Below are 14,249 nucleotides of genomic sequence, written 5' to 3' on the forward strand. Positions count from 1 at the left end.
AAGATTAATTCACTCTCTATCATTACTGTATATCCCATCTCCCTCAAATCCATTTTAATATTATCCTCCCATCTACGTCTCGGCCTCCCCAAAGGTCTTTTTTCCTCCGGCCTCCTAACTAACACTCTATATGCATTTCTGGATTCGCCCATACGTGCTACATGCCCTGCCCATCTCAAACGTCTGGATTTAATGTTCCTAATTATGTCAGGTGAAGAATACAATGCGTGAAGTTCTGCGTTGTGTAACTTTCTCCATTCTCCTGTAACTTCATCCCTCTTAGCCCCAAATATTTTCCTAAGGACCTTATTCTCAAACACCCTCAATCTCTGTTCCTCTCTCAAAGTAAGAGTCCAAATTTCACAACCATACAGAACAACCGGTAATATAACTGTTTTATAAATTCTAACTTTCAGATTTTTTGACAGCAGACTAGATGACAAAAGCTTCTCAACCGAATAATAACACGCATTTCTCATATTTATTCTGTGTTTAATATCCTCCTGAGTGCCATTTATATTTGTTACTGTTGCTCCAAGATATTTTAATTTTTCCACCTCTTCGAAGGATAAATCTCCAGTTTCTATATTTCCATTTCGTACAATATTCTGGTCACGAGACATAATCATATGCTTTGTATTTTGGGGATTTACTTCCAAACCTATCGCTTTTACTTGCTTCAAGTAAAATTTCCGTGTTTTCCCTAATCGTTTGTGGATTTTCTCCTAACATATTCACGTCATCCGCATAGACAAGAAGCTGATGTAACCCGTTCAATTCCAAACCCTTTCTCATGATTATTTTATTTTATATTTCCAAAAATAAGTAAAAAAAGTTTACACTGAGATTTAAAAACTGAAACAATGAAATTATTTAATACATTGATCTTCAGATACATAACACTAAAACAACTTCAGTAAGTAATGTGTTTCGTTTCTGAATAAATGTTATCTTTGAGAAGTTAATATATTTGTAAGACAACAGATTTATATGCCGAAGAATAGGGGCCTACCTATACAATGGAAAGGAGGCGCTGATGTACGTGATGACTGAAACTTTCAAGTCACGAGACAGTTTGCTTGGGCCCAGAATGCGTGAACTCTGGTAATAGGAAGTATCTCCATCGTTTTGCAATCTTGTTGAACACTTGCGAGAGGGGTCTTGACCACTGCAAGTCTATAAATATATTTCGCATATTGATCTCTTTTCCCCTCCTTTAACCCCTTGGAAGAGGTGCTCCAACCCCTGAGGAACGAGTGCATTTAATACTTAGTCAGTGGTCAAGATGGTTCTGATTACTGCAGCCGTGATTATCGCCATGTTGCTGGGAGCCGCTCAAGGTATAGTGCAGACAATGTGGACAAATGTCACATTTTTAACTTACTTTCTGAACTTCAAATCTGGGAACAAACGCTACTGTTAGACAATGTCTTAATGAACGCTATGGTTGACTTCTGAGTTGTGTAACACCAGCAGGTTTTCACTACATTTTCCAAGTAAATTTTGCACAAGATTTCTAACTTGGATTTATAATTTGGAAAAAAATATTTCATTTACATATCTCAAAACTATTTTAATCAATTTAATACTGAGAACTTTCTAAATGAAAATTAAATCATTTTACATTGAAACATTAATCATATTTAAAATATTTTACGTAAAATATGTACTTGTAATTTCTTCTGTACATAATAAGATAGGTATGTCATAATTATTTATTTATTCATCAACATAACACTTTTGATGTATTTGGACCAAATTATTGATCCGTTCCGGTCTCAGTTGTGCAGTAGACATTTCAATGGTCGTCCCTGCCGTCTTGTTCCCCAAGGTTGGTAATTTTTCATTATTCTTGGGAGACGATCTCGTAGCATTCGTTGGATGTGTTCAAACCAGTTATTTTTGTATTTCATCCAGCACTGATGTAACTTTTAGTTCATAAAAAATTTGTTCATTACTCTTGTGATCTTACAAAATATATTGCGCAGTATTTCACATGAACTTCATTTCAGCCACTCTATTCTTGATTTATCAGATGATTTTGAGTCCATATCTCACTGCCATACATTAACACTGGAACTGCCAAAGTGTTATACATTTTTCTCTAGTTGTTTTTGAAAATTTTGCAGGTTAAAAATATTATTTATTAATCTTGTTATTTTTGTTATTTATTTACTTATTGATTTATTCATCCATTCACTTATTTATCCATCTATTTATTCATTCATTTATTCATCCATTTATTTATCCATTCATTTATTCATCCATTTATTTATTCATTCATTTATAATTTTTTCATATTAACGTGCCAACCAACAGCGAGTTGTCAATAATAGCTTGGAATAACAATAAAATAAAATGCATAAATTAAATAAAGGTACAATTATGCAAATTGTAAATTAATTATGTAAAAATCTTAATGCGATACGATTTGCCATTTTAATGCTTCTAGAGACCGAAGAAAGAAAGAATGTTTCTCATGCCTTTCAATTATGATTCACAAATCATATTTATTTATTTATTTATTTATTTATTTATTTAATGCTGGTAAATTACAAATGAATACAAGTTAATATAATATAATATAAACTAGCCCACTCCTGAATGAGTAAGACTCGTGCTCAGGAGGGAATTCAAATACAAACAAATTAAAATTAGGAGTGAATAAATTACAGATTAAAAAGTGTTAAATATCTTTAAACCTAAACTTAAATCCAATAACATTTTTTTTATATTTTATTATTAATTTTCAGAGGATTATTGGTTAAAATATTATTACAATAACATTTGTTTAATAGTCCAGGACCTTGATTCATGCTACGATAAAAAGCGGCATTTGTTTTACATTTAGGTTCAAATAAATGCAGAAAATTAATATTTTTAGTTCTATATTTATGTATATACATTTCAAAGTTATTAAGATTTTTGTGAAAATATTTTAATAAATTAAAATAATAAATTTGTTTTAATGTTGAAAACTTTAAAATGTTTAAACAACAGTTCAGTTGAGTAATCTTTCTGCTTTTTTAAACAATTTACTTTAAGGACTTTGAATAAAAACACGGCACCAAGATCTTGACGTCGGAATTTGCGCTATGACACTTGAAATCACGATATATTTTCAGAGTCACTGGGTATAGTAATAATAATAGTATTTAAGTACAAATACAAGGTTCAGGCAAAACATTTCTACATACAGAAATGTAACACAAGAATTAAATTTTTTTTGGAAATTAATAAAACTCTTAATCATATCGACCTTATTAACAACAGGCATCGTACCAAAGTACTGTAACTGCACACAGGTCTTCAAATAATATTTCACACTGATAAATGAATTATTCATTTACATGCCATACCAAAATTTCTTAATACAGTAGAGTCAATGTAATATACTTATTATAAATTTAGTAATATATTTTGCCATACACATTTTTCAAAAGAAAATCTGACATGATTAATTGAATTATGATGATGATGATGATGATGATGATGATAATAATAATAATAATAATAATAATAATAATAATAATGATAGTATTCAAACTAAATTTTCATCAGATTAGGGGTATCATATAATCCAAAACAATGAGAATATGATCAATAGTTATTTCTGACAATTAAATGATATGAAAAACACACAAACTTCTCTGAAGCATCTTTAGTTACCAAAGAAAATTGAGTTTAGGCACAGGAAGCAACTCTTTTTAATATGGCATGTACGATATATTTCCGAATTTACGTATAAGGATTAAAACTAGAGAAACGTTTGCTTGTTGATGTCCTCGATCACTTAAAATAGGCCTACACGGAAAATGATTTGTAAAATATAATTTTACGATGTTATTAAATCTATTTTCATTATTATTATTATTATTATTATTATTATTACTATTATTATCATTACTATTACTTACAAATGGCTTTTAAGGAACCCGCAGGTTCATTACCGCCCTTACGTAAGCCCGACATCGGTCCCTATCCTATGCAAGATTAATCCAGTCTCTATCATCATATCCCACCTCCCTCAAATGCATTTTAATATTATCCTCCCACCTGCGTCTCGGCCTCCCCAGAGGTCTTTTCCCCTCCGGTCTCCCAACTAACACTCTATATGCATTTCTGGATTCCCCCATACGTGCTACATGCCCTGCCCATCTCAAACGTCTGGATTTAATGTTCCTAATAATTATTATGTCAGGTTAAAAATACAATGCATGCAGTTCTGCGTTGTGTAACTTTCTCCATTCTCCTGTAACTTCATCCCTCTTAGTCCCAACATCCTTAATCTCAGTTCCTCTCTCAAAGTGAGAGTCCAAGTCTCACAACCATACAGAACAACCGGTAATATAACTGTTTTATAAATTCTAACTTTCATATTTTTTGACACCAGATTAGATGACAAAAGCTTCTCAACCGAATAATAACACGTATGTCGCATATTCATTCCACATTTAATTTTCTCCCGAGTGTCATTTATATTTTGTTACTGTTGCTCCAAGATATTTGAATTTTTCTACCTCTTCGAAGGATAAATCTCCAATTTTTATCTTTCCATTTCGTACAAAATTATGATCACGAGACATAATCATATACTTTGTCTTACTATTATTATTATTATTATTATTATTATTATTATTATTATTATTATTATTAGAGTTGCTTGTGAAATTTATGTTATATTAAATTATAAGAAAATAGTATTTACATTTCACCCGGTGACCGAATGAAGCATGCGCAACAGGAGGATGTTGACTTCGTACAGTTGATGTTCCCGACATTCATCGTATTTTCTTCTTCAGAATCTTTCCATGATATAGGCCCTAGTGCGATTATTTCCTTCATGTCCTGCTGCCAGTAGTTCTGCGTGGGAGGTAGAAAGACAAAAGTGTACAACCGAGAACGTCGCCAGCTCAAGCGCGGTGTGTTTTCGTATTGTGTAGTGAAGGAACACTGCATTGTGTTACTTGTCTTCAGCTAAAGAAATGTTTATTTATGTAATAATGATACACTTTTAGTACATTTTAGAGTAATGGATGTTTATGTACAGTTACCCTTAACAAGAATGAGACGATTCTTGGTCGTCGGAAGTTAAAGTTCTACAGCGCGGTTCACTCGATATCGACGTAACGATAAGTACCATGAAAAATAGAACAAGAATTGTTACAAGGACCACAAGGACAAGGACCAGAATAAGGATCACGAAGAAGACAGCCATTTAAGGCCACGATTTCACAACTTAGCTCGGGTAACAAAATATCATTGCTTCTCTGTACCGAATGGCAAATGCCTGCTATCGCATCTACATTCTGGACTGCTGCTGTCACTGTTTTGTTTCGGTAGCTCATATAGTAGCGTGTCAGTTTCTCCGTATAACCGACACATCTCGTGTTCGATCCCAGGTGAAACTTTTTTTTTATTGAGTTGTAATTAATTTGTTCAGAGTTCCTCTACTATCTAATTTGTTGAAAAATATGGAATAATTTATGTCCAATTTTTGGGTTTTACAATTGGGTTGAACCTCGTCAAAAAAAATAAATCTTACTTGGAAGTTAAAAGTATTTTTCTTCAAACAAAAATCATAAAAAACTAAAAGAGACCTGGTAACTTAAAATCTTGTCCACATACCATCAGCTTCTATTACAGCTCTAAGTCGGATCGAAGCATGAATGTCACGAGATTATGGAATAAGTTCTGATCCCCGGCGAGATCTTCCCAGGTGTCAACAACTTGATCTCGATTTCGAGGGCGTCGGTTGGCATAGGTGACTATCTTTCTCTTTTTCAATTCCGCCCATTAATATTCGATGACATTCAAATCAGGTGACTTCGGATGCCAATTAATGATTTCGATCTCGGGTCTCCTTTGAAACCATCTTTGAATGCTTGCGGCATAGTGCACGGGATGGTTACCCTGCTGGAACAGCAATGTTCCTTCGGAAAAACGTTCTCGGACGGAAGGAAGGAAAATATTTTCCAGAATGTACTCGTAACTTCCCGCATTAAACCGGCCATCGATGCGTTCTATAACGCCAGGTCCACCCCCAACACGATATGCTAAAGTGCCCCGATCTTTCACGTCGGTGCACATCAAGACGGTTGACAGCTTGTGCTTCCCCCAATATTTCCATTTGCGCAGCCCTCCGGCTCCTAATACCGCGGTTCCTCAACCTGCTGATCACAGTCTGTGAAGAACCGGGAAAGTTAGATGCTGCTCTTATTTCGTTAGCAGTCCGAAAGGGGTCCTGTCGAACTGTCTCGAATAAGAGAGCATCCTCTTCCAATGAAGAAATCCGCGGACGCCCAGGAATAGGGCGATTTTTGACCTCCCCTGAATTTTGGTAACGATGAACCCCCTTACGGCTGTACTTCCAGGAACACCGACCAAACTGCCAGCAGATCTAGCCCCATATCCAGCCTCAACTAGAGCTATAAATCGCTGTCTCATGTCACGTCGGTTCGCCATTAAGATGAGAAATGAGGGATGACGATAATACTTTAGTGTAGACATGACTATTTAACGTGATATAGAATTATTGAAATAAGGGGCATCTTGCACAGTAAGAGTTCATAAATCAACCCTAAATTAAATATTTAAATAACAGGATATAACAGGAAGTTCAATTGTTGCGAAACTAATCAAATTAAATCTAATTACATTAAGTAAACAGATCCCAAGTTATGACACCACATTGCTACAGCTAAATTGTAGGTTATTAATATAAGCATTGAATAGGTCCGTGCTTATGCGTTGGACGACAAAACCAAACATCGAAAGTTCGAATCTTGCCGAGGAATATAACTTCTTGCTTTTTATAATGTAAATCAGACTTCTAACTACATTTATATTTCTTACATTTATTAATATTTATAGCCAACATTGAATTTGTAAAGAAAAGACTTTAGAAATCTCATATGGAATTTGTGATCTGTAGTGACATAAACATAGATTATCTCTCGGAACTTTTCCGTAAAAGTAAATTAAATTCACTGCTTGAAACTGGAAACCATAGTCGTAGAGTCATTTTCCCACCTGCATACAAACTGAAGTAGCACAGCCATTGATAAAAGTTTTGTACACAGAATTAGACTGAATTCCTATTCGACAGAACCTATAATCAATGGCTTGTCTGAACATGATAAAGAAATCCTAAGTGTTTCCAATGTCACTGAACAATTTCAAAATATTAATTTAAAAACTAAAAAAGGGTCGTAAATGCTGAAGCCTATCTAGTGATTATTTACATTTATGTCTACGAAATGAATCTTGGGAAAACGTATATGATACTGATACTACTGATATTAAGAGTAAATGTATTGTATTTTTCACTTAATATCAGAATCACTTCAATGGATGTTCTCCACTCAATGTTGTAAAAAAATTCAAAAGTTAAAACATGTAGATAACGCAGGGACTTAAAAATCTCATGTATTAAAAAGAAGAATCTATATGTAATGAGTTGCAATGTAATGATCCTCATGTTCTTAAATACTACAAGAAGTACAGTGTAATTTATCAAAAATTATGAAAGAGGGAAATAGAATACATTTGAATAGAAAAGTACAAAATTCAGATAATGCAATTAAAGCTATTCGGAATATTATTAAAGTTAAACTTGTAGATATCCTAAGAAAGAAAATATTTTGTCAATAAAACCAGTGATTGTAAAGTAGAGGATCCCAAATCTATTGCAAATTCTTTTAACGTCTTATAGTATATAGTAAAGAAATATTATTGACAAATTAAACATTCAAGATTTTGCAAAAGATACTGCAATTGGTAACTTAACAGATGCATTTAATAATTAGTATTAACATATGCAATTAGTCAATAACTGCAAAAGTGCTTATTCGTTCAATCATAACATGAATAAAATTGAATTCACATTAAATTAAACACTATTGCAAACACGTAGATAAAATAATTCAAATCAACTGAAGGGGTGAGAATGAAATAATCCAAAGCCACACTTTTAACAAAAATTGTTTTTGTGCGAGTGCATTTCTTACACATATGGGAAAGCTACTAATAAAATATTGTAATAATTACTCAACAAATGATATAGCCTAAGGACTCTAAACCTTTATAAAAGTGTGTCTGTGTGGCTTAGGAATATTTCTTAATTTCATTTTAATTGTTAGTTTTTAATATATATGCATTTACATTGTATGTGTGTGTATGTATAAATGCATTCATTAGATTAACGTTTATAATATTATAATTTGTAATTTTGTATTGTCTGTGATCATTAACACTTAATCTGAGGACTTTTTAAAATTCTATTTCAATGTTATTTAGCTATTTCAAAGTTATTTAGATAAAAAAAATAGTTGCGTAGACGAGGAATCGAACTCGCACTCTTCTACACAACACGCAGAAGTCTTAGCGTCTGAGCTATTGAAACGACACGAAAGCTTTCCTTTCTGTGTGGAGTGCCAATCTAGTCATGAAGGTCCATTGTCGATTTAACTACACGATTTATGTATATATTTATCTCTTATTTACACAGTATTATCATATTTTTTGCAGTTTTTGAAGTGAATTTCGGAACGATGCTAGTAACAAACCAAATACCCTGAATTTAAGTAACTCAATATTCGTTATCTTGTGTATCAGTGCTCTGGTCTCTGATCATGCGCAGTGTCTTACATCTGAGACTTAGGAATATTCAATCGTCTCATCCTTTTCTAGGGAAACTGTACGTTAAGTATGTCAAAAGAGATTCGGGTACAGAAGTAAGATCACGATTTTCAAGATGCTGGTGTGTGGTGTGCAATAAGTGCTCAGAGAAATACAATAGGGCCCATTGCCTTTAACGACAAAAATGAACACTGAAAGATGCAGACAACAAATAGAGACTCCATTTTTAGAACTCTTGATTTATTACCAACGTTGACATGTCATCTTCAAACGAGATTCCTTTACTGTCCGTTTCGTACAATCCCGCGATATCAATAAATCAAATACGAACAAGTTGAAGATGAAGTTACCGGTACAACGTTTGGATTATGGATGATGTACTCCACCGATTTAACACCCTGTAGTATTTATTTGTGAGGAAAGCAAAAATACAATGTTCACAAGCAATCTCTATACGCTGGAGGAAGTGAAAGATAATTTTCGGAGATAGTATCGATTTCAAACGCAGAACTTCATAGTGTGATCAATTTCTTATGAAGAATAAAGAATGTATACAAGAAAATATGCAGAATTTCCAGCATCATTAACAGATACGAGTTTATGTATCCTGTGTTTGCTTTATTTGCTGGACTCCCGCATTCAGCGCTCTCGGGAGTGTAACTTGATCTGCTGCTCAGGAGTGTTTTGCAGTAAAATATCAAGACGATAAATCTCTGAAATTTGTAACTCCTATATTTTCCTATGAAATTGACATTTCCATATTTTTATCACACATTATAGGCCACGTAGGCATGGAGTACACAAATTTTCATTCTCAATTTTAAGTTATTAATTTTTATCTTATATATTGCTCTGCTTTCGTAACTATTTTTCCTGAAAATCCTCTATTTCTATTACATGAATAAGGAAACTGACGTGTGCTTTTTGCATTTACAAAGCAAGATTTAAAAAAAAAAAGTTTAATTTCTTTCTAGTTCCTAATTTTCGGACTTTTTAACCATTACAACTTCAACAATTGATTGTTACAACATTTTAATTAGCACAGTAACAAGGATGTCAGTTTATTTATAACATATTTATGACGTTATGTGCAAAGGCCATTTCAAGAAATTTATTTACTAGAGTATTCTGAAATCTAAAATGTGCCGAAAATAAAAAATCTGAGAAAACGACCGGTAAATAAAAACACGCACATCACAATGCGTATTCACCATAAAACTGATCAGCTTAAGTGACATAGGGGTGAACAAACTACAGATTTCTATCCTTCAACTTGTGTTTACATTATTAATCTTTTCTATGTTTCCCTATTGATTACTTTTTTATTTCAGAAAATACTATCTTCTTGTGCACTGTATAAGCAAGTGTGCGCAGGTACTATACTTAGGCCTAAACAAAACACAACGTGCTTGTTCTTGAAGAGCACGCCACGCTAAAATAACAATTTCTACATATATTGTTCGTTTGTATATTTTTTCAGGGTGCAATCGCATGGGAGCCATGATGTCGCAGCATACGGAGCAAAACAGCACAGCTCACAGTGAGCACAAACATATTGTCTTAACTGAAGTATTACCCGTATTATACAAAGTAAAGAACAATTTGCAAAAAAGCACTCCACCATTAAATTCTGTAGTGAAAATCAAGACACTTTTCTATTTATGGCAATTATAAATTTTAAATATTAATTTTAGAAACATTAGTTAAATTTGAAGATATGCTAGCAGTAAATATAATATACACAAAAATATAAAACTCATCACACATTGTCGTACTGTTTGTGTGAAAATATTTTGAACAAACTTATCTTAACTCCAGGGGCGGCTCTGCAATAAGAACTGCAGAGCTGCAGAACCGCCATTTAATTGGACCTGAAAAAAATAAAAATATAAAACGTGATTTTATGTAATCTAGTTCATTGTTTCATTTATTTTTCCCATTCATTCTTCTTCGATTCGAGATTTTACTGTCTGTAGGAGCCTTGAACTGCTCTAGAATTTTATCTGTAGTGTACTTTTCGGATCTTTGATCGGCAGTTCCTGCAGCTCAACGTAGGGTAGTCGGCAGCAGAAAACTGGTTTTCTTCACCGTCCCATAAGACTGCATTAGAGCTGCAACCGAAGCAGCTCTCTGAATATACAAAAGAACCGTCAACACCCTCATCTCTTTATGACCTGCGTTAGAACACGTAGGCTTCTGGACTGCTGTATATCAATACAGTTCCAGGTTGTTATAGTACTGTGAGTGGTGTGTTGTGATTAGTCAGTGTGTCTAAGGAAATATTAAAAATGAATGAAATGAAAAATCTAATCGACCAACCTTTTCGAAATTAAAAGAGAAATTGTACGTTAACTTAAGAAATTAGGATGTCCTACACAAAATTTAAGCACTGAAATTTCTGGAAAAAGTCGAGGAAATCATGTAGCCTACTAGTCATTTTAATACCGAAATGTGTAATGGAAACGATTGGTTTTTTGCTGCGCTCATGAAAATTCTTCCCCCCCCCCAACCACCCGCGTATTCTGTTTACATGGACAAACACCGGCGTGAAGGATTTAGTTAATTTGACATAAAAAACTAGAAAAGCATGTGGGACACATCTCCACTACGTGACTAGTTGTACCAAGTGGGAGAGGTGTAGCGCACGGATGGTTGGAGTACAATTTCGGATGCACAGTCAACTTCGAGAAGGGGCTGTAATTACACGCGTTATCCGATTTAGATGCAATAAACAGCATGCGTTTGCTAAATACACTATTTTTCATGCAGAACTGTCAATCTTTGTAACCGCGGGCCGCTACTGCTTAACTCACTACCAAGTAAACTGAGGTGACAAAATACGTTTACAAATTTTTTTATTTAAATCGTCCCAGTCCTTGATTTCATTTTGTCACAGATCCATTTTCACATTGTTATACAGAATTTTATTCAATTTGTCATAGTTCGTTTTCTTCCTGTTTCCGTAAGAAGATTTAAATGTTTGCATCCTCGAAATTTCAGAATAAAGACTGTCATTAGTATTCTGTTACTGCTACTTTGTTTTTAAAATAAGAAGAGTACAATAAATCATTGAATTTAACTTTATCTAATACGTACTCAATTAACTGAAAACTTAACAAACAAAAAGTAAGAACAACAAATATGAAATATCTTAAAATTTTTAACAAAGCAAGAAAGTCGGATTGAACTCAAAATTATTATGTAAGCCAATGCATTGCTTTCCTGAAATAATCATCAGTTAAGAAAATGTACATTATTTTAATATACCGAAGTACATATGATATTTCCATGCAGATATTCTGCGTCATCATACGATGAAAGAGTAATGGAACGGAGAAAAATTCTCTCCGGCGCCGGGATTTGAACCCGGGTTTTCAGCTCTACGTGCTGACGCGGCGGCCACTAGAGGGAACCCAAGAGTTGGAACTTAAAACTGAGACGATTCTTCCGACGCCTGGGTGGAATCCGGTGTGGCTTAGTGGATAAAGCGTCAGCACGTAGAGCTGAAAACCCGGGTTCAAATCCCGGCGCCGGAGAGAATTTTTCTCCGTTCCATTACTCTTTCATCGTATGATGACGCAGAATATCTGCATGGAAATATCATATGTACTTCGGTACAATAAAATAATATATATGATCTGCGTAAATCACTTCGTGATTTAAGACGGCGCTTATTCTGTCGGATCCCGGCCAACTAGTCACTTATTACGAGTGCACCTCAGCACATGTGTGGACTTCGGTACTAGGTTCATAGATATCTATGACGTAGTGCAGAGGGCGGCCACTAGAGGGAACCCAAGAGTTGGAACTTAAAACTGAGACGATTCTTCCGACGCCGGGGTGGAATCCGGTGTGGCTTAGTGGATAAAGCGTCAGCACGTAGAGCTGAAAACCCGGGTTCAAATCCCGGCGCCGGAGAGAATTTTTCTCCGTTCCATTACTCTTTCATCGTAAGAAAATGTACGGTTGTGCTATATCAAAGTAACTCATAGGCTTATTTCTAAGAAAAATCTGCAAGACTTTAAATATTTTAAATTTACTGTGTAGATATAAGATAATCTTGATTTTCATCACAGAAGCTCATAATGCAGTATACAGCTGTCATATTTTACTATATATCCAAAAAAATGTGTGAATAAAAGTATAGTCAGAGTTATAATTAGGGAAACTCGGACAAATATGAGCATGTTAAGAGACAAAGGCAACTGGTTTGTCTGTTTGTACACGCAAACTGATGGACACGAGATGTACTTTTAGAGATTTTCCGTTAGGTAACAACACCATATACAGTAAAAAACGAGGTAGCCCATGTTACCAATCCTAGCCCATATTTCCACATTCTCCTACTAATTTATTTAGAAATTTTTAAACTTCTAGAGCGGCAATTTTGATTTTAAAATTACGAAAATTTGCTCTTTTCATAACTTTGCTGAACATGTGATTAGTCGTAACTATTTTTAATTAAATTAAAATACTACAATGGAAAGAACGGGAAAATAACGCACAATAATTATGTGGGAATCTTTCAATCAATTGTCTGTATATACTAGACTGTGGTTATAGTTTACACTCCTGTGTACGAAAATTATTTCAAAATTTAAGTCACAACATTTGAGAGGAATTCACTATCACCAATTCATGTAATGTAAAGTGGGAAGACAGATAATCTACCACACATTTTTGTAGCAAAATACTATATTTTTTAAAGTCTTCCCATTTTTAATAAACGTAATTTCTATATAAAAAGTGTGGTACTGAAGTAACGCAGCTTTCTGAAGAAAATGCCCACACTGTCACTTCCTCAGCAGCAGATTTTTTTTACAAGGATCGTTAAGTGCTCTATCAGTGGGCGGATAATTCTTTTCAGAACAGCTTCTTGAGATTGTTAACTTGTTGAGAGATTGTTTATTCATGTTCTGGCTTGTTTTTGTATATAGCTTCCACTTTCTTCTTCCAGATGGCGCGAGTCACAACGCTTTCTTGCCCATCACCGGACCTCTTCTTTACTGGACCATCAATCTCGCTGTGAAATCAACAGTTACTTCTGTTAACTGACATGCAGGAAGACGTCACTTGGATGACATAGCATCGTATCCGCTTTTTCTTAGTGCGAATTGGTGCTATTATTTCATTTGTATTGTATTCAATAAATGAAACTCAAATTAACAAATGGATTTATTGTAAAACAGCAACACAATTCAAATTATAGAACCAATTTGTTTCCATTTAATTTACGCACTGTCTACTGTCTACAGTTTATATACAAAGTGATTCAAAATTATGCGCAAAACAATTGGGGATAATGCAGCAGATGTAGATGAGTACAACATACACAGGGTCTTTCATAAGTAACGAGTCTATCGAAAAATTAACTATTTTGGATAATTTTTTGAAATGATGTTCATCCTCACAGAAAGAATCCTTCCCGGTGCCTTACAGTCGATTTGGAAACAAACCCCCCTCCCCTCGTCGTCAGAGCTATTAAACGAAAGAATGGTTAGTGTTTTAAACCTTCATTAAAACACAAATGTAAAAACAGTTTCAATTGTTGACAGATTATGGTGTACAGTTTTCAACATGTTTTCCGTTCTGCTGAATGCACAAGTAAC

At 34.1% G+C, this 14,249-nt stretch overlaps 1 long non-coding RNA gene across 1 annotated transcript; it reads left to right on the top strand.

Moving 5' to 3' along the window:
* The first annotated feature begins 1,224 nt into the window (after positions 1 to 1,224).
* On the top strand, positions 1,225 to 13,810 carry LOC138697149 (uncharacterized). The gene is made up of 3 exons (XR_011331541.1): positions 1,225 to 1,340; positions 10,121 to 10,180; positions 13,598 to 13,810. It is a non-coding gene; the product is annotated as an uncharacterized lncRNA (long non-coding RNA).
* The last annotated feature ends 439 nt before the right edge of the window (positions 13,811 to 14,249 follow it).

The sequence above is a fragment of the Periplaneta americana genome, chromosome 3 (assembly GCF_040183065.1).
Source record: "Periplaneta americana isolate PAMFEO1 chromosome 3, P.americana_PAMFEO1_priV1, whole genome shotgun sequence".
NCBI lineage: Eukaryota > Metazoa > Arthropoda > Insecta > Blattodea > Blattidae > Periplaneta > Periplaneta americana.